Source organism: Vulpes vulpes, chromosome 12, assembly GCF_048418805.1.
Source record: "Vulpes vulpes isolate BD-2025 chromosome 12, VulVul3, whole genome shotgun sequence".
Classification (NCBI taxonomy): Eukaryota; Metazoa; Chordata; class Mammalia; order Carnivora; family Canidae; genus Vulpes; species Vulpes vulpes.
In genome coordinates, this window is record NC_132791.1 from 17,661,057 (window position 1) to 17,680,523 (window position 19,467).

The 19,467-nt window shown below is 45.1% G+C and overlaps 1 protein-coding gene and 1 long non-coding RNA gene across 3 annotated transcripts in view; one reads left to right on the forward strand and one right to left on the reverse strand.

Moving 5' to 3' along the window:
- Positions 1–3,687, reverse strand: part of NR4A3 (nuclear receptor subfamily 4 group A member 3) — a 37,043-nt gene extending 33,356 nt beyond the window's left edge. Inside the window, exons 1-2 of one of the 2 annotated variants that reach the window (XM_072727860.1) lie at positions 3,580–3,687; positions 131–304 (exon numbers count right to left, since the gene is read on the reverse strand). The gene's annotated coding sequence lies outside the window, so the exon portion shown is untranslated. Of the gene's footprint in view, positions 1–130; positions 305–1,823; positions 1,911–3,579 lie in introns of those variants that run through there. The other variant, XM_072727862.1, reaches the window with a different exon arrangement.
- Positions 3,688–6,169: 2,482 nt separating this feature from the next.
- Positions 6,170–19,467, forward strand: part of LOC112930874 (uncharacterized) — a 184,115-nt gene continuing 170,817 nt past the window's right edge. The window contains exon 1 of the long non-coding RNA XR_011995475.1: positions 6,170–6,272. This is a non-coding gene — a long non-coding RNA (uncharacterized lncRNA). The remainder of the gene's footprint in view (positions 6,273–19,467) is intronic.

A 19,467-nucleotide genomic window follows, 5' to 3' on the forward strand; every position in this document is an offset into this window, starting at 1 on the left:
AAATACGTGGCCAGCAGTCACTGTCCTGGCCCTGCGCAAGTTGAACAGCCTGCCTGCTGGGTGCGTGGCTCCCCCCAACCCCCACCTCTCCCAACTTGGAAGGAATGAGGGGTCGCGCCTTTAGACCTACCTGGAGGATATCTTGCGCGCTGAATGGTGGGGCTGTGGGTCTCTCCAGCGGAGGCTGAGAGGGTAGGAGGCGGAGACGTCCGGCGAGGGGAAGCGGTGGCAGTGCTGCCTGGCTCCGCGGAGGGTCCAGGCTCAGGGCTAGGGCTTGCCGGACTGCGCTCTTCCGCAGTAGGCTCTGCGGGCACCGGGAGAGAGGACAGAGCTCAAAGTGAGACCAGGCTGGTGGTCGTCCTGGCCTGGGCTGGGCGTTATCAGGAGAGGGTGGTTTGGTAGGGGGTCTCTATGAATGCTACGTTGATTACAAAGCATTAAAAGGGTAAGGAAGCACCTCTTAAGGTGAACGGAGTCCCTGGGCAAGAAGCGACCAGCCGCCTTGGGGGGAGCCACAGAAAGGTTGTCAGGCACCCACTGCGCTCACCACCGTTTTGTGGCACCCAAACCTAGGCTAAAAATACGTGCATCCTGTCATCGCCCAGCAATTGATCTCTCTGTCCCCACAATTGGCTCTGAGCTCGCTAAGTCAGGAAAACCAAAGAAGGAGCACCTGAGGAAGAGTTTCGACGGAATTCGAGTGGTCAGTGAGGGCGCATTTTCCAACTCCACTGCCCGTCCCCCCTCCTCCCCAAATACAGAATTTACACGTTGCATAGGAAATGCACCAGGTCCGGAACGAATGTGTGAATGCCCCGAGGAATTAAGAAAGTCTGCGCTTTTCATTCTAAATGCTAATGGAGCTTCGCTTCTATTAGCCGCGAGTTTCGGGGGCCAGGGGTCAAGCAAACAAAAGGGCACAGTAGAAACAGGCCGGCGCTGGAGACAAGGGGACAAGGCAGTTGGAGTTCCAGGCTGGTAGGGTGGGCGGAGGGAGGCCCCTTGCACCCAGCAGGAGGTATCCCTGAGGGTGGGCGACTTCGAGGCTCGGGGCCATCCCGCGGCCCCGAGGGGGCACATTCCGGAGGGCGCCGAGCGCGGCTCCGGGGCGAGCGTCTCTGCGCCCAGGCTCAGCGAAACTTTGTAGCTGGAAGCGCAGCTCGGCGGGCCTCGGGGGAAAGGATCCGCTGCCCCAAACTCTGGCCTACAGCGCCCTCTTTGCCTGGACCCGTTCATATCTTGAGGCTTGGGAACATGAAACCGAAAAAAAAAAAACCAACCCCAAAAACAAAACACAACCCCCAAAAATCTCGGGGGTGCGCGGGCCGAGAGGGGCGTGTAAGTTTCGTCCCCCGCCGCCCCTGCGCCAGGGGCTTGCCCGAAGGAAGAGAGGGAGGGGACATCGGAACCCCCAGGTCCGGTAAGCCCTCGAAAGCCAGGAAACGGGGGGGATTCCCTTGCCACCCCCAGCCCTTGCCCTGCCCCAGATGATCCTACGGAAATCTTGCGCTCGCTGTAGCGCAAGCACGCGCGGATCTTCCCACGGCTGTAGCAGGAGCTTCCCGTCCGCCCCGAATTTTCAGTACAGGTCTCCAGCACCCTCCCAGCACCTCCTGCAGTAGGTGCCCTCACTCCTGCCCTCCCCCGGGTCCTTTCTCCGAGGTTCGGCCTCTGACTCCGCGGGGTGAGGGTTGAGTCTCCTCTAGGCAAGGGCTCCCCTCGAGCGCCGGGTGTTCGCGGGAAAGAGCCACACCACGTTCCCTACAGCCGAGCCAAGAGCCCCACGCCCCCCCCCCCCCCCGCCCACTCCCATGGCCGGTTACCTAGGCAAAGCCTCCGCGCCTGGAAACACGTTCCGCCGCTCCCGCTCGCGGCCGCCGGGGCCGGAGCACCGAGCCTTGGGGTTGTAAATTAGGTAGAAATAACCACCTCTGTCAAAGCTCCTTTCTTTCTCGTGGGCAGACGAAAGGAACACCCCCATGTTCCCCTCCCCGTGGTGAAGTGTGTGGAGGAAACCGTGAAACGCACCATTGTGACCGGGGCTCCTCCGCGGAGTTTCCAACCCTGGGGAGCGGGGGCGGAGGTTGGGCGGGGGCCGTAGGAGTGAAGGAGAGACCGACAGAAAGGGAAAGACAGAGATTCTCAGAAAGACCGAGGGAGAGGAGACAAACCGCGGGGGAGAATTTCTGCGAGCGCGCGCGGTCGCGGGGAAGGGAGTGGGTGGGTGCGGGGGGTGGGGGGGTAGGGAGGGAGCCGGCGTGCAGGTGGCTTGGCCCGAGGAGGCGTCTTTGATATTCACGCTAGGAGCACCCCGCACAGGTAAGATAAGTCGAGGGAACTCTGACTTCATTCATTGTGCCCAGTAGCCGCGTTGGGCAGCTTTTTGCTTCCCCAACTCAGTTCTGTAAAATATTTCTCCATCGTGGGAATAGAAGATTCAGGACGGATTTGCCCTTTACCTCTGTCTCCTGGCACCCTAAAGCTCTGGGATGACAGCCCGACATTTCTGATTACCAAACTCCTTGCAGCTCTTCCCTCTGACGAATCCGAAGGCATTAAATAAAAGGCAATCTCCAGGAACGTCCTTTAGAATCAGGGGACAAACGCTTTCTCTCTTAGTCCTGACCCAAGCTTCCAACCGGCTCGGGAGGTGCCTTTGGAAGTCATTGTCCGCAGGCTGCGCTCTCATAACCGCTCTCCCCGCAGCACCGAGAACTTTCATTTATTTTTATTAAGAGTAAAACACTCGGAGCAACTTCTCCAAAAGCGCGAGTTCCGTCACTTAAGAGTAAAACATTCCCACACCAAGCCAAGGCCCGAAGGAAAGGAACACGATCCCCACGCGTGGCCGGGCTCGGGAGTCAGCAATTACACCCTATTACCTCTGAAGGGAAAAGTGCACACGGGCAAGTAGGCTACGCCAGGCAGACGTGCCTAGTGGAGCCCCAGGCTCATTTCAATACAATAAAGCCACATTCCTACAATTACGCCCTCTTTCCAGAGATCATCCGAGCGCCTTTGCAAACTCCAACCACCGCTGCCCAGGCCCCTTCCCTCTCCAGCTTCCCCCGAGTCAACCGGCTGGGAGCCACCATTAGGTGTATTAACTTGGACCCACCGGAGCCCCTGTTTTCAATCCTAGTTAAAAGGCAGGAAAATTACTGCCGTTCATCAGCGGAGCTGCAACTCCCTGCCGCCGCCGCCGCCGCCGCCGCCGAGAGCATCATTACCATGACAACTAGAGCCGAAATACCCTGAATTACATCGCTGGAGCTGCCACTGAACAAATCCCGGTCCTCCTCTTTGTTAGAGGCTTTTCGCCTCTTCGGGTTGGGGGAGGAATCCCACGAGCTCCAGAGGTCCCCGCGGGCCCGCTACAGGGGAAAAGTTTCAGATCAGAACCCCCCGGGGCGCTCGGCGAGCGGAGCCGGAGCGAGGAGGCGAGGGGGAGAAAAAAAAAAAAAAAAAACAAAAAAAAAAAACAACCCACACTCAAAGTTGTCAATTCAGGAGCGACGCTTCCCAGCGCGCCAACTTTTTAGCAAGTCCCCCAATTCACTGGGCGAATCTCATACGTACTTGAGTGCTGTGGCGGTTCCGTCTTTAGAGCGAGTTTCTAGAGAGCTGCCCCGAAATCTGCACTGGGGGGGGAGTCTCAGCTGCTGTCCCGGAAGGGCTGCCGCGAACCGGCCCAGCGGCTCCCGGAGGCGGTGAGCGTCTGGCAGGGGATGCTGCGATCCCGACTCATGGGAGAGTGCCGGCGAGGGGTTCCGCGGGCGTCCTGGCTGCGGCCACGACCCGGGGGGAGGATGCCGCCGCAGTTCCCACCTCCGAGGCCACCGCCGGCGCTGTCAGCGTTGCAAAGTGAGTCCGGGAGGGGCGTCCGGCTGCCGCGCGGCTCTGCACCGGCAAGGGCGCAGGGCGAGAGGGGTGTGAGCGCGCGGGAGAGAGTGGAGTGTGTGTGCGGAGCTTGTGTGCGCGCGTGTCTGTGTGTGCGAGTGAGGGAGCGGGTGTGAGCCTGTCTGTGTGTGGGGAGCGGAGGAGGAGCAGGAGCTGGAGGGGTGGGGGGCGGGAGGCAGGAGACTCCGCTCTCCCGGCTGCGCGTTCGCTCGCTCTCTCGGCACGTCATTTATGCCACAGGAGCCCTAGCGGCCTCTCCATAGAGTGCCTGGAATGCGAGACGTCAATGTGACGCCATGGGACGCTACGTCACCCTCCTCCTCCCTCCCCTGGCCCAGCCGGTTCCGCGTGTGCGAGGGAGGGTGTGTGTGTGTGTGTGTGTGTGCGTGCGTGTGTGTGCATGTGTGTGCGCGCGCGCGTTCCCGGACCATTCTCCGGGCTGCACAATGGAAACTGCGCCGCGCGGCCAAGCCCGGCAGGGGGGCCTTGGGGAGCCGAGCCGCCAACCCCTCTGCAGCGGCGCTGCTCGCCAGGGCGCGAGTCTGCCGGAGGGTGCAGCGGCCCGCCCGCGGGTCAGGCGGGACCGCCCAGCTGTCAGGCTCGGGTGGAGTAGTGTTGGAGGAGTGCGGCTGGCGCGCCTCCGAGGCTGCCCCGAGGCACGGAGCCAGGGCGAGGGGGTAAGGGAGAGGACAGCTCTTCCGAAAGGGAAGGCTCCGCCAGCCAGCTTCTCCGAGTGACCTGGCAGCCGGTGCAGGAGTCAGGCACCGGCCCGAAGACTCTCCGAGGTGCATGCAGCTGCGCTTTCCTCAAGCAACAGTTCCAAGGCTGTTTAAGTCTCGCTGGCCCGCAGCGTCTAGGCTAATCCATCTCCTCCTCGCATCATCTGCTGAGTGCGTGTTTCGCACAGGGATGCAGATGCCTCCGGGAAGATAAGGTTTTATTTCTTTATGCTAAGGTGTGGATTTCCTAACTGGACCCACAATAAGCCAACTCAGTGCACATCCATCATCCACGTGCGCGCTGCCGCAGAAACTACTTAATGTGTGTAAAACAAACACACACGTGTTGAACAGCTGACCGGGTCTGACTGTTGCAAATCATTCCCCCCCCCCCACCCTGCAGAAATGGAAATCTCAGCTCGCACTTTCACTTTTTCATGGTTGCCCCCCCCCCTCCAATCTCCCAAATTAAACATTTCGAAATCAATCAACAGGATTTATTAGTCAGTTCCTCGCCATGGGATTTGCTCTCTTCTACTGGGACACATTTGTCATGAAATGGTGTGCTGAAAGCTTGGGCGACTGTGTGAAGGAGAGCAATTTCTTCCTGGAAATGATGAATTTAAGTGTGAATTTCTTGCTGCAAACAGAAACAAAAATTTATCAAAGTTAAAGTCTGTCTCTTAGTTCCAAAGTGCAGCTGAGTGAAAAGCAACCTCTCTCAGATATGAATTCTTAAGGGGGATAAAATAGTTGAGTGCAACGTCGCAGACAGGCATGGTCTCCATGCGGTCCGCTTAAATCACATGTGATATTCTATTTCTTTGACACGTCCCAGTGTTTGCATGTGTCTGTGTGTGTGTGTGTTTTGCAGCGGGGGGTGGGTGGGAGAGGATCCTACTGTCGACAGCCTGCGGTTCAGAATGGAAGGTTCGAGTTAGCGCCAGAAACTTGAAAACAAAACTAATATTATTTCTATATACGACACGGATATATTTCTTCGACTCCCACTTCCACTTCAGGCAGGGTGGTGTGGAGAGAAGACCGTGGGAGGGAGGATGCTGGGAGAGCTGACCCGGCGGAGGGGAGCCGAGCCTGAGCACCGCCGCGGGTTCCAATCCAGTCTCGGAAGGAAGGAGGGCGCTGCTACATTGTATCCATTCAAAGGCTGGTGGTGGCGGGGGGGGGGGGGGCGGGGGGGGTGGAGGGGAGCAGGACCTGGAGCCGCGCGGCGCTGACGCACAGGAGGCGCGTGATTGACGCAGGCGATGTTACTAAATTGGGCGGTTGGCCGGGCCTCGCCGCCGGCGCGCGCCGCAGATAGCGGAGTAGATTCCCCTCGGTCACCCCCGCCCCTTTCTCCATTCAGTGCTGCGCGGGGCGGAGCGCAGGGGGCGGGGCCGAGCGCGGGGGGCGGGGCGCGGCGCGGGGGGCGGGGCCGAGCGCGCGCGGCCGCGCCGGGATCCGGCCGAACCAAATATAGTGGAGCCCGGGTATTTTTAGCCGGGCCCCGGGCGCGAGCGCGCCGCGTGAGGGGGCGCCCTGACCCCGCCGGGGTGCGGAGGGGGCGGGGGCGGAGTCGCCATCTTGGACCCGGCTCGACCCCGTCTAGTGACCGGCGGCGCTGGGCCAGGCTCCGCGCAGGGGGTCGGGGTGAGTGGGTGAGAGCCTCGGGAGCGAGGGGGCGCGGGCCGGGCCGGGCCGGGCGCAGAGGGCGCGGCGCGGGCGCGGCGGCGGGGTGCGCGGCCCGCGGGGTGCGCGCGCAGGTGCCGGCCGGCCGCAGCCGCAGCGCAGCGCAGCGCAGCGCAGCCTCCTGCCAGCTCGCGGGGCAGCCCTGGCGCGCGCGGCCCGGCCACCCCGAGTCGCGTGGGGGCGGAGCCGCCCGCGGCCACCGCTTCCTGAGAGCCGGGGATACCCCTCCCGGACGTCACGGAGGAGCCGAGGCGGCGGTGGCGGCCCGGGGCTCATCCTGCACTTGCATCACGGGTGCAGCAGCAGCTGCTCTGCTCCTTTGTGGCTTTTTCCCCTGTTGAGTAACTGCTTTGTTAACTGAAAATACCATGACGGGCCAGTGTGATCACCAGCTCGAGACCTCAAAGAAAGTGAAGCTGTCAGGCAAGGAGAGGGAGACTCCCCTACCCGGCTGCGATGGTATCTGGTGGGTGGGTGGGTGTGTGTGTGTAGAGAAGCACTTGACAGTTTCCACGTATTGCTTCTTGTCTAATTCTTCACCCCTTAGAAGGTTTAAAAATACTTTTTATTTCCATGCTGTAAAAATTTCATGAGCTCTGCACCCCACCCGGTACCTCTTCAGTTTGAAATCTCACGCAGAACTGGAATCACTGTGAGGCAGGAACCCTAAAATTAGGTACAGTTTTTAGGAAACAGGATATCTTTTGATGGATTTATTGAATAAACTCCATTTTCCAAACGTTAGTATATAAAAAGGCCCCTTGCCCACTCAAGGTAGTTGTGAAGCAGCTACCAAGTGTTTTCATATGAATTAGGCTCCTCCAGTGACGGTTTTAAACCTTTATCCTTGTTTACCTTAAAAAAAAAAAAAAAAAAAAAAGGAAAATCCATCCCTGGCCAAATATCTCCAGGTATAAGCATTTCTTTATTTGAGTGGGTCTTTCAGGACGTCTCTATTGGTTGATTCTGTGCTTTTCCCCCACCCCTCGCCTCGTTTGCATCCTTTCCTTCCTGAGTATCAGGTCGCCAATCTTTGTTCCTTGACTGCTGCTGGGCTGAGGGCTGTTGTCTGATTGCCCTGAGCCAATCAGCTGGCTTAGTGCTCCTCTGGGTAGGAAGCTGGACTGCCTGTTGGAGAGGTTCCAGTGGTCACTGATAAGTGGCAACATTTTTGCACTCAAATGGAAAGTCATGGAAGCAGAGACAAGGCTCTCTTGCAAACTGGGACACCATCCTCTCCTTAATCCTGGGTCCCTAAACCTGTGCAATTCTTCAAACAAAATGAATCCTTCTCTTCTTTTCTTTTATTTCTTCTTTTTTTTTTTTTTAGTTACCATCTATTGTTCTGTACCTTTTCATAAGTTTGATTTACTGGGAATCACACATTCATATTCTGTAAGGCATATGTAATAGGACTTTCAGCAATCTAAGTTACCTTTCCGATGACTATTTTGTATTAAATGAAACTTAATACTTTATAATGAGAGCTCTTCTTTTGGGAAATCAAACAGAATGAGACGACCTTAATCTATGAAATGTTGAAAACTTACCTGGTTCGGTCTTTTTTCTAGAAGAGGGGCATTCACGTGTGGCCTAGTTTACACACACAAAGCAAAGAAAGCAGTTAGTTTCTGTTTTCATGATACTTATGGCAGCCAATCTGTTAAAAACTCTATGAAGTAACTATTACAGATTCACTGGATAATAAATAACCTTTCATTTTGTTTTGGTTTCCTAGGTGTAGTCTGCAAGAAAAAAAGTGCTCTTTCTTTTGGAAAATAAAATATGAAATTTGAGGGAAGTTTATTGTGTGTGATAGAAAACAATTGCTTTAACAAAATGGGATTGAAAAAATTGCTTTAAATGCTCTTCTGATTAAGCAATAATATATAACGTTGTTGATCTTGCTAATACACAAAGAATGAGGACGAGTCTTACTAATGCAAAGATTGGGCAGGGAAAGGTGAAATAAAAATTCCAAGCCAGAAGTTGTTACCTAAGGTGAAAATAGGAAGGAAAAATGAAAGAATTGTGTAAGTCCAAGTCTCTAGAATCACTGTAGAAGTTCTATGTTATGTATACATGTATGTACATATATAATATAAATGTAATGTATAATATAAATATATATTTAAACACATAAATATATATAAATAAATATATACATGAAGTTTGGTAACTGCAAGCTGACATTGACTTACAAACTTAAGTGTTCTGGGCTCAGGAACATGGGACTACTGTAGTACTATGTCTAATCTGCCTGCATACCATGTCTTTCCTATCAAGTCTGTCATTGCTCAGAAGTCTTCAGCAGCTGGATATTGTCTTCAGAGTAAAACCCCAAGCTCTCCACATCTTGGCTTCTTTATTTCCACAGAATTTCCCTGTTTTATGGTATCTTTACTGTTATTCAAACATCTTTTCACCTTCTCACGTTTGTTCATGGTTTTCCTTTGTATGGCATTCCCGTCTTTCCTTTTCCCCTGCTTATTGAAATCTTATCTTTTCTGTAAAACTGGCTCAAGAAATGAACTCAGATTATGTTTTAGTCTTTTATAGAGTTCTTATTTTTACTGCTTTCCTTTTGTGCTTTGTGTCCATAGTTTATTCCCCTGTCAAGCTATAAGCTCAGAAACATGCTTCATACATCTTTGAAATTTCTGTGGCACCTAAGTTTAACATAGATAATATATCTCCAAAAAATATTTCCCCCTTATAAATTTGAATATACTAGAGAGCAACCATAATATAAGTAACAAATTATATGGATTAGGAGATTCTTGGCATGAATGGATATAAATGAGATCATATGTTAGTTGTTGTTTTTTTTTTAACCTCAACTTTTGACTTGTCCTGATTGAAGATACCTTTTCAAGGTGCCTGCTACAAGCCCAGACAGTTAGTTGCATGGTGATAAAAGGAAACTGCAGTTTAGCTTGTACCTGTTATATCTGTGTTGGAAGATTTGCTATGAATTTTTTTTTTTCCTGCTAGACTTTGGTTTGATTCTTATTCTACCCTTTCTATTCTTCTGTTTGCCCTTTCTCTTATACTGCTTTTTCTCAGTGATGAACTGGATGTTCTAGGCTAGGAAATGTAATCTCGTCTTTTGGAAAAATTTCTTAAAGTTTAGAAAATTGAGAACTCTTAACATCTGTGTAAAAATAATCTGTGTATAATGTTAAATATAAAAATTTGTTCATTTCCTACCTCTTCAAAAATATATTTAACTAGATTTGTGTGACATCATATATATGCAGAAGTAAATTAGACAAAGAGATTTTGGAATCATATTTGTTGGAAGTTTTAGAGAGAGGCCTGTGTGACTTATTAAAATTTACTTTAAAAGGAAAAAGTAATATAATAGATCAGGGAAGACTTTCTAAGTTATGGAAGATTTTAGAAAGAGTAAAAACTGAGAAAGATTATTTAATAGTATAAGTGCTGATAATATTTTAAAATATCATTGACTTTTTTTTTCTTTTTTGCCTGTTAGTAAACAACAGACTTGCAGTGAGTTTTAAAAGAGTGTTTACTTCTTAGTCATGTTAGCCCCCAGTTGCTGGTAAACTCTGAAAGACCACAGTGTTTTGGGGGAGAAAAGTTACTACTCCTGTGTGATCAATCACTTCGGGATATGATGTATACCTATAAAATAAGATCTTCATTTTAGCTAGAAATGATAGATGAAGTTAATATCTCTTTCCAAATATAACCACATCACCCTTTTTCTTATTACTCAACTCTGAAAAAAAAAAAAAAGATTGCCTCACATGTACTTCAGTTGCTTCAGCATATTTTCCAAGAGTTAGATGCTGTATTTCACTGAGCACTAGATTGCTTCTCAGAGGCCTGGGTCTCGCTTTGCTGCCATGAAGCTGTCCAACCCTGGGTAAGTTTATTAAGCTTTTTTTAGGAGCCTTGATATCATCATCTGTAAAATGACATTGTTGGGCTCACTTTATGACCTTTCAGGATCTTTCAGGTTCTGAAGTTTAATGGATTTTTAGGCCAGTTAAGTATTGTGAATCACGAGTCAGCTCTGCTCTGGTCTCCTGTCGCAACCTGGTTGCTGTAGTCAGTAGGCTCAACAGCCTGTATGTAACATGTGCTTATAGTAGTAATATTAAACTGCTTTGGCCTGCTTGATAATTAATTGTAGCTATTGAGTAGGATCTTGGTGGCCTGGGAGAGTTAATCTCCTGCTGGTATCACAGCCTTCTACCCATAAAGTAGAAACAAGCAGAAACCTGGATAGCCCAAAAGTCATTTTATATTTAGCTATGGAGTTTGTTTTTGTACATTCATTTGAATATGGATGAGTAACAAATTGACTTCATACAAATTAATAAACTTTCATTGGAATGGATAGTGTTGTTTGTTTCAATTCCTTTCTGATCCTCACTGCATGCTAGGCATAAACCATTTCTTCTTAGATGTAGCAACCAAAGAATAACTGTCCTTTTTGTTTTTTTTCCTGGAGAATGACTGGTGATGGTGGAGTTGTAAGTCTTTATATCTCTTTGCAGAGTGTAAATAAGTAGGGTGAAATATTGAGAAGGCTGGTCAAAAGAAAAATACCAAGTAGGTACTAGGTATTAGGTTGAAAAAATATTAGCACATCAAGCAGGAAGAATACAATAAATTCTGTTTGCAAACTTGTTACATATGCAGTTGGATACATCTTTTTGGATAAATAAGAGCCAACTTTATAGACTTTGAGAAATACCTGCATTTTAACACATTGCAGGTTTATGTATTATCTGAGGTTTGGAAAGTAAAAACATGGCTTGTCCATTAATTTAGAGCTATTTTTTAAGTGCCTGTTCTACATATTTAGGTATCTGGTTTCCTGCTTAGATCATGTAATTAGTAACTGATTCTGATTTTTTTTTTTACCATAATACATTTTCCAGTATTTATTCTGCATGTTTATAGTTCACTACTGGAAAAATTCCTCCCTGACATCTGTTCTGAATTAGTTCCCTTTTCCAGTTATGTTTTCCTGTTTTATCGATTGTAGTGATGAGAATAGAAAGCTACATTTTAAAGATTTATCCTATTGAAGTTTAGTAAATTTGAAACAAACTTCATTATTTCTAATTTCTGAGAATGATTGTCTTATTTTAAATTCACATATTAAGTCACTATTTTCATTCTTTTAAGATAATAGAAAAAGTTGGATAAAAATTGAAATCTATTTACCATATAGTTTCATAGCATTTTAGAACTGTCATTTGACTTTTTAATGACTTTTTCATATTTTTTTAAAGATTTTTTTTTTTTTAATTTGAGAAAGAGAGAGAAAGAGAGTGCATGAGTGTAGGGGAGGAGCAGAGGGAGAGGGAGAAGCAGACTCCTTGCTGAGCAGGGAGCCTGATGTGGGGCTCCATTCCAGAACCCTGGGATCATGACCTGAGCCAAAGGCAGATGCTTAACTGACTGAGCCACCCAGGCACCCCAACCTTTTCATATTTCAAAAAAAAATTTAAGAGAAGCTTCTGTTATCTCAAAATATTTTAAAATATTTTTTTGTTTAAATTATCTCGGACATACTTATTTTGGGGGATGAATTTATTGAGCACTTGGAGCAGTTCTTGAGCACAGAGTAGGTGCTCTGTAAACATTTGATAAGTGAATGAAAGCAGTTTTCAAGAAGTTACTTTATTCAAAATAGTCTATTTTCTGTATCTTTACCAGCCTGTGGCCTAAGTTTTCTGAGGGAGTTTTACTCAGAGTTTAGGCAGAAGAGAGCCAGCTGCACATCGCTGTGCCACTGCTACTATACTACACTGGCTTACTGTTGCAGTTTCGTCTACAGAGACTTCTAGCTGCCCGTATTGAGTGCTGAGTTCCCTGAGTTACACCATTCTACTACCTGTGAGTGTGTGGTTTTTTTTTTTAATATTTTATTTATTTATTAGAGAGAGAGGGAGAGTGGCAGAGACACAGGCAGAGGGAGAAGCAGGCTCCATGCCGGGAGCCTGATGTGGGACTGGATCCCGGGTCTCCAGGATCATGCCCTGGGCTGAAGGCGGCGCTAAACCGCTAAGCCACCAGGGCTGCCTTACTACCTGTGTTTGGACTAAGAACGAATCAGGTATCCTAAGGAATTGTATCACCTTTTGACCTCAACTACCCCTAAGAATTAATCTCTGGCTTACCTATTGTGATGTGCCTCTTTTACTATGATAGTTTCACAAGATTGTGTTCTCTTTTCTTCACTGTCTCAGCCCTGGGCATAAGCAACCTGTTCATCAGTGAGTTCTTTACTTCTATTTGTCAGGTTTTCAGCTGTAACCCTCACTTTGTTTTTCAGTTCTGGATGCTGCCTGTTGAAGCCCTTCCCAAGTGCACAGTCACTTGTCTGTCATTTAGCACCCATAAACAGAGGGACCCAAATGCAGAGTAGTTAGTAGATGTAACTTGAATTATAGCTACCAAACATTTTTTAATATATTAAGCATTTTAAGTTTTAACTTTTGAAAAGGTAATACATTCATTTGATTCAAGCAACAGAATGTTTAGAAATGCAATTTTCCTTCCACCCCATTCCCCACCTATTCAGTTCTCATCCTTTCAGGGTTTTTAAATCCATATTTAAGCCAATACAAATATAAATTCTGTTTTTTATATAAATGGAAGCCTTAATGTGTTATTCTCCCTTTTTCACTTAACAGTGTATCTTGGAGTTCTTTCCATAACAGTGGGGAAATATTCCAGATATATTTCATTTTGAGGGGAGAGGGGCCGACAGAGGAGAGAGAATCTTAAGCAGGCTCCATGCCCACCATGGATCCCAACATGGGGTTTGTTCTCACGATCCTGAGATCATGACCTAAACCAAGATCAGAAGTCGGATACTTAGCCAAATGATCCACCCAGGTACCCCCTAGATATATTTCACTTTAATAATATATTTTGGAAATCTTTTTGACATCATTGTGTGGATATAGCATCATTTTTATTTATTTATTTATTTTATTTTTATTTTTATTTTTTATTATTATTTTTTAAATTTTTTAAACTTTTTTATTTATTTATGACAGTCACAGAATGAGAGAGAGAGAGAGAGAGAGAGGCAGAAACACAGGCAGAGAGAGAAGCAGGCTCTATGCACTGGGAGCCTGACGTGGGATTCAATCCTGGGTCTCCAGGATCGTGCCCTGGGCCAAAGGCAGGCGCCAAACCGCTGCGCCACCCAGGGATCCCTATAGCATCATTTTTAAAAAAATGAGTCTCATATTGATGGGCATTTGGGAAGTTTTCAGTATTTTGCTATTAGAAACAATACTGCAATAAGTATGTTTGTTACATAGATTATTTCATACTTGTTTACATGTATTTATAGGGTAAATTCTTAAAAGTGCAATTGCTGACCAAAGAGTATATCCCATTGTAGTTTTATAGGTACTACCAAATTGCCCTCCATAGAGATGGTACAATGTACACGTCCACCAGAAATATATGGGAGTGCCTTGTTATGCATATTATTGCCCACAAAATGTGTTTGCGAACTTTTGTATTTTTTCCCGATCTGATGGGTGAAAAATGTTATTTTGGTGTAGTTTTAATTTCTATTTCTCTGATGAATGAGTTTGAATATCTTTTCATATATTTAGGTGCCATTTGTATATCCTTTCTTTGAAGTGTACATTTAATCCTTTGCCTTTTTTGGACGGGGTGTGTGTAGGGGGTTTGTTTAAAAACCACCTTGTAGATGATGCGTATAATATTTGACCTTTGTAATATGAATTGCAGCGTGCCCACCCACTTCCCCCATTTGTCATTTGTCTTTCATCTTTGCTTATGGTGTTTTTGCTAAGTAGATTTTTCCTGAAATGTAGTTGAATTTGTTAGTTTTTTTTTTATGACTTCTGGATTTTGGATCATAGTTAGAAAATCCTGCCCCCCTACAAGGTTATGAAAGAATTCTCCCATATTATTTTCTACTGTTTTTGCGGTTTCTATTTTACACTTAAGTTTTTGCTCATTTTTCTTGGTGTATGGTGTGATGGGTGGGTCCAACTTCGTTTTTCTCCAGATGGCTGGCTACTCTGTTGCCCCAACAGAGTATGTGGGGCGACAGAGTAGCCCCACATTTGTGAATAATCCATCTCAATGTTATACTGCCTCTTACCAAAAGCAATTCTGATTTATCTACCCTTTTTTCATACCTACTTTGCTGCTATTGAATATAAGTGCAGTTCTTTGTTTTTGCTCCTATAGCGCACCTTTTTTAATGGCAATGATGTCTTTCACCTTCCTACCTCCCTGCTTACCTCAACACCACTAGTAGCCTGGCAGCCACTTAATATTTGAATGAATACAGGCTGCTCAGAAAGCTCTCCAGGATTTTCCATTGAACAACAACTGACTAAAAAGAAATCCTAACTATAATCAGGTTCCTTTGAAGACTTCAAATCAGAGATGTCTTCTAGCTTTCTCTAGCCATATTGACCAAACATTATGGAATTTGAAGTCCACTACCCGAGTCCTTCACTCCTAAGGCAGTCCAATTGGGATTGCTTCTTTCTGTGCCGATTCCAGTCATCTGCTATCTCTACTTTGTGTGACAATATGGGATATTACCTTGCATAGTTTGGAATGGGAACCATATTGTGTCAAAACAGTGGGTTGGATCCCTCATCATGCAGTGGCTAGTTCCAAAATCTCATTTACTGAGAAGTGATTGTGGAATGCTTTGGGGAACACTTACTTTCAATTTGAACCCCAGGCAGATTAAATTTTTTCGTACGGGACGTGGGGAAAACCTTAGCATTGTCTACCCAAGGAGAGAATTCAAGCAGGCAGATGAAATTCAATTAACTTGTTATCCTTACTAGCACTTACTAAGCTACTTAGTTAGTTTTACAGTTCCTTGATAAAAAATTTCCTTTCACTTTAGAACCATTGCCTTAGGTGATTTTCCTTTTTCATACTTGTCTATGCCAACTTGCTTGTTCTTTAGCACTGAACATTTTTAGGGATCGTGTTTCTTTGCCTTTAGACTTTCCCCTGATGCTGGTAGTGTGTTTTTTGTCAAATACAAGTTTGATTTAAAACTTATTTTGGCCAAAACCAATTTTGGCTAAATACGATTTAAGTGAAAGCAAACTGCCCAACTGGCAATTTGGGTAAAAGAAAAAAAAAAGAGTATCCTAAGTTATTAAAATTTTTGAGTATTGGTAATTTTAGAGTATTATGGGGTGATTAAACTCTTTTGATTCATTTTTTAAGGGATTTTCCTAATTTTTCTTTTTTATATTTCAAATTAATTTTTAGCTACAAGAATACTTCGTTGCTTGTGATATCAAAAAGTTAAAACAACCTTGCTTCCCAACCATAGGAGAATAGGAGAATAGTTGGACAAACTTGATCCTAATTACGAGGCATTTAGAGGTTAATTGGAACAACCAAAACATTAAACAATAAGATACAAACATATTTCCTTTTTTTTTTTCCTCCTCATTAAGAAGGCAGTGTATGTGCAGTACAGGACAGTCAGAAAAATGTAGATAAGGAATAGAAAGACAAAAGGAAAAAGCCATAAGTTAATTCATTCCAGAATAACCACTCTTGCCCTTCCCTGTCTTTTCAAATGCATCTTATACACATGAACTCTGCATATTGCTTGCAATCTGCCATTTTTTAAGCATCCTTCACTTAACTAATTAGTCACCTGTGCCTAGGATTAGGTTCCAGTTCCTTTCTGTTTTTTTGTCTGGCCACTGTGGACTCGTCTGTCTTAATTGGGAATAGATGGCCATTCTTGGTTTCCTTCTGTCCCTCAATCCTGCCTAGGCCTATATCCAGACTGGGCCCCAAAGACCCTCTGCTTCCTTTAAGCGAGACAGTTTGTAAGTAAAGCCATTCTGCCAAGCCTTTCTATGGACTTACAAAAGGGGTCAGTTTTTGGAATTCCTGTGGAACTCTATTATACATAAAATAATTTTTGGAGTTCATGCCTGATGTATATTATGTGTGTGTATGTAAATTACATGGGGAGAGTGGAGAGAGGACAGAGATTGGGTCCCCACTAAAATAAAAATGAAGAGGCATTGCAGCAGAGAAATCCACTATCATTGGAGGAGAATTATTTAAAGAGATTTTCTCTAAATCAGGGTTGGCAGAAATACTCAGGGTATTGTGCCCAAACCCAAGTCCACGGAAGACATCACTAATGAGTCATGTCACTATTTTTCACTGGATCCAAACTCAGCTTTGGATTTGTCTTGAATGAGATTCTAGATAGCTGTTTCTACTGGAGTAGGTTTGGGACACAAACCTATTTGCCATTCTTACTCTAAAATGTTGCATTAAAGATTAAAAAAAAATAGAGGATCGACAGGAAAGTTTCAATAAAATTTTTATATCTGATGAATAAGTTTATGATGATAAATATAAGATGTGAGCAAGGAATAATTATCTGAGACTCAGGCAAAGCACATGCCTCATAGTTATGATCATGGAAGCAGCATAATTAAATTACCATTTTGTTCTGGAGTGAAAACAATGTCATAGTAATACTCATCATTATAAATTGCCTATGGTATGGTCATGGTGATTGACTCTCCAGCATTCATTCTACCCCAGATGATTAGTCTAAGCAATTATGGTTGATCCCATTTCCTTTGCCAGTGAAGGGTTAGGAATGGCCTGTAACCTATTCTGGCCAATGAGATGTGAAAGGAAGTCTGGAGGAGGGCCAGAGTGCTTCTGGGAAAGAGTTTCTTGTGCCTAAAAAGATACAGAAGAAAGAGATGGTACCTCTTCCTCCTCTGATGAGGTTACATGTGAATATGATGGCTAGAACTGCTCAGGCCATCTTAGGACAGTGAGAGAAACTAGCTTTGGATGAAGCTTTTCTAGAAGGTGGTAGAATGAGAGAAGAAACCTGAGCCCTTGGTGACCTTACTGAACTGCTGATTTGATTGTACTGTACTGTACTTGGTCTGATCTACCTCTGAACTTCTAGTTCTGTTAGATAATACAGTTCCTTATTGTGTAAGCTAGCATACTCTGGGGTTTTGTCACTTGCAGCCAAAAACATTCTGAATGGTATACCTACTTTGTCTCAAACAGATTCATGTCAGATGGATTTGATTTTATTATGATAGATTTGCTTTTATCAGAGACCTCCCTTGTCTTCTGGCTTCATAAAGTACGTGTAGATTCTAACTGGCCAGTTCTTGTCTCAGTCTTCTCTAAGGGACTCTGCCTCAGACCAGGGTTCTTCACAGAAAGCAGTAAAGAACTGGTCTATTTTCTCATCTTCTGTCTTTGACTCATGACATGAATTAAGTAGCACGAGAAGTGTCTAGAGGTCAGGGTATTTGAATTTTTGTGTGGCTTTACTATTTGGTACCTGTAATCTTGGGCAAGTCACTTGAAAACATGGAGTTTCTTCTTTGAAATTTGTTAGTAATTGTCGTTCTTTTTTTCATAGTATTGTGATTCAAATGAAATCATGTGACTATGGCAGGTGAAAAACCCCTGTCTTTAAAAAACAAGTACTCAGGCTTGGTTGGATTTTCTGATTATTTTCCAGTGAACTAATGTTGAAGTCTCTTAGAATCAGCTCTGTGTAGCTTGTTATTAGTCTGTAAAAAGGAAGAAAGTGTAATATGGGGCATAATAATACAAATAATTAGGGATTGAAGTTGATATTTCAGTGACTACTTACAGTCTGAAATAAAATGAAAGGACTATGTAATATGAAGGAGAAATAAAGGTCAGAAGGTTTATATTGAGGCTTATTTCTAGTTCAACCAGAAATTCTGGTAAGCCCAATTAGGGGAAAGAGAAACCAATGGAAGAAACACCCCCCTCTAGTGGCTAGGGGCCAGATTCTATACTTCGGTTGCTAAGATTGGGGCGTGGATGGCTTTTTAGGATGTTTTTTTTAAGTTTATTTCTTTCTTTTCTTTTTGAAAGATTTTATTTTTAAGTAATCTCTACATCCACCATAGGGCTCCAACTTATAGCCCTGCGATCAAGAGTCACATGCTCTACTGACTGAGCCAGCTGGGTGCCCTAGGATGTTTTTTAAGTTTCTCAAGAAGACTCCAGAGGATCTAGAGTTAGAACTTTTGAAGAAGATCTTCCTTATCAGGGGAGTTAACACATTCCACGAAATATGTAGTATTTTGGCAGCTTCATATGGAATTGATCAAAAAATGTAGACGCTCCATTTGGAAGAGACTCCCAGTTTACTTTTTTGTAGGCCAGAGATCATGAAAATTAGACTATTGTTACTAAATTTCTTATTGGTCTCAGATGACACAGTAAGTACCTTTATAAATACATTTGTGGGGGGATAAAGCCTATATTTAAAGTTATGGATAATCCCATATGGTAGTATTCACTTACATATACAAAATCATGGCTGTGGATTTCCTAAGTATAATTTTTGATTTGAAATTTTTTAATGGCCATCCTGAGAACTGAATGTTTAGCTTGCATCTTGGAGGTGATTTAATTGTTCCCTGGAGGGAACCCTGGGTGGCGCAGAGGTTTGGCGCCTGCCTTTGGCCCAGGGCGCGATCCTGGAGACGCGGGATCGAATCCCACGTCGGGCTCCCGGTGCATGGAGCCTGTTTCTCCCTCTGCCTATGTCTCTGCCTCTCTTTCTGTGTGTGACTATCATAAATAAATGAAAAATTAAAAAAAAATTTAATTATTCCCTGGAAAGGTAGTGAAGTTAGGTATATTAAAATAACATATTACAATTCAGTAGCATGGTAGGAACACCTAAAGCATTCTTAAAGGACATTTCATTTTAAGGATGTATGTTGATGATAATAATTGCAAGTGATTATTATATTTACAAATCTCAAAATCCATTGAAGTTTTTATTGTTCAGCTGGTTTTTGGGAAAAATTCTTTTACATTTACTTAAAGATCTCTGAAGAGGCTACATTTCAGAGAATAAAATTTTTATGGTACTCTGGGTTAGATCTAAGGAAGATTTGAATGCCATTCAATTCCAATCCAGAATAGAATGATTAAGACACAAGAAAATAAATTCTACTCTGAGACTGCATTATCAAAGTGCCACTTTTTAAAATTTTTAATGCCAAACTGCCTTGCTCTAAAGGAAGGACATTTGCAGCTTACAGTAGAACCAACCTCTCAATAATTTAGAGTGTATTTG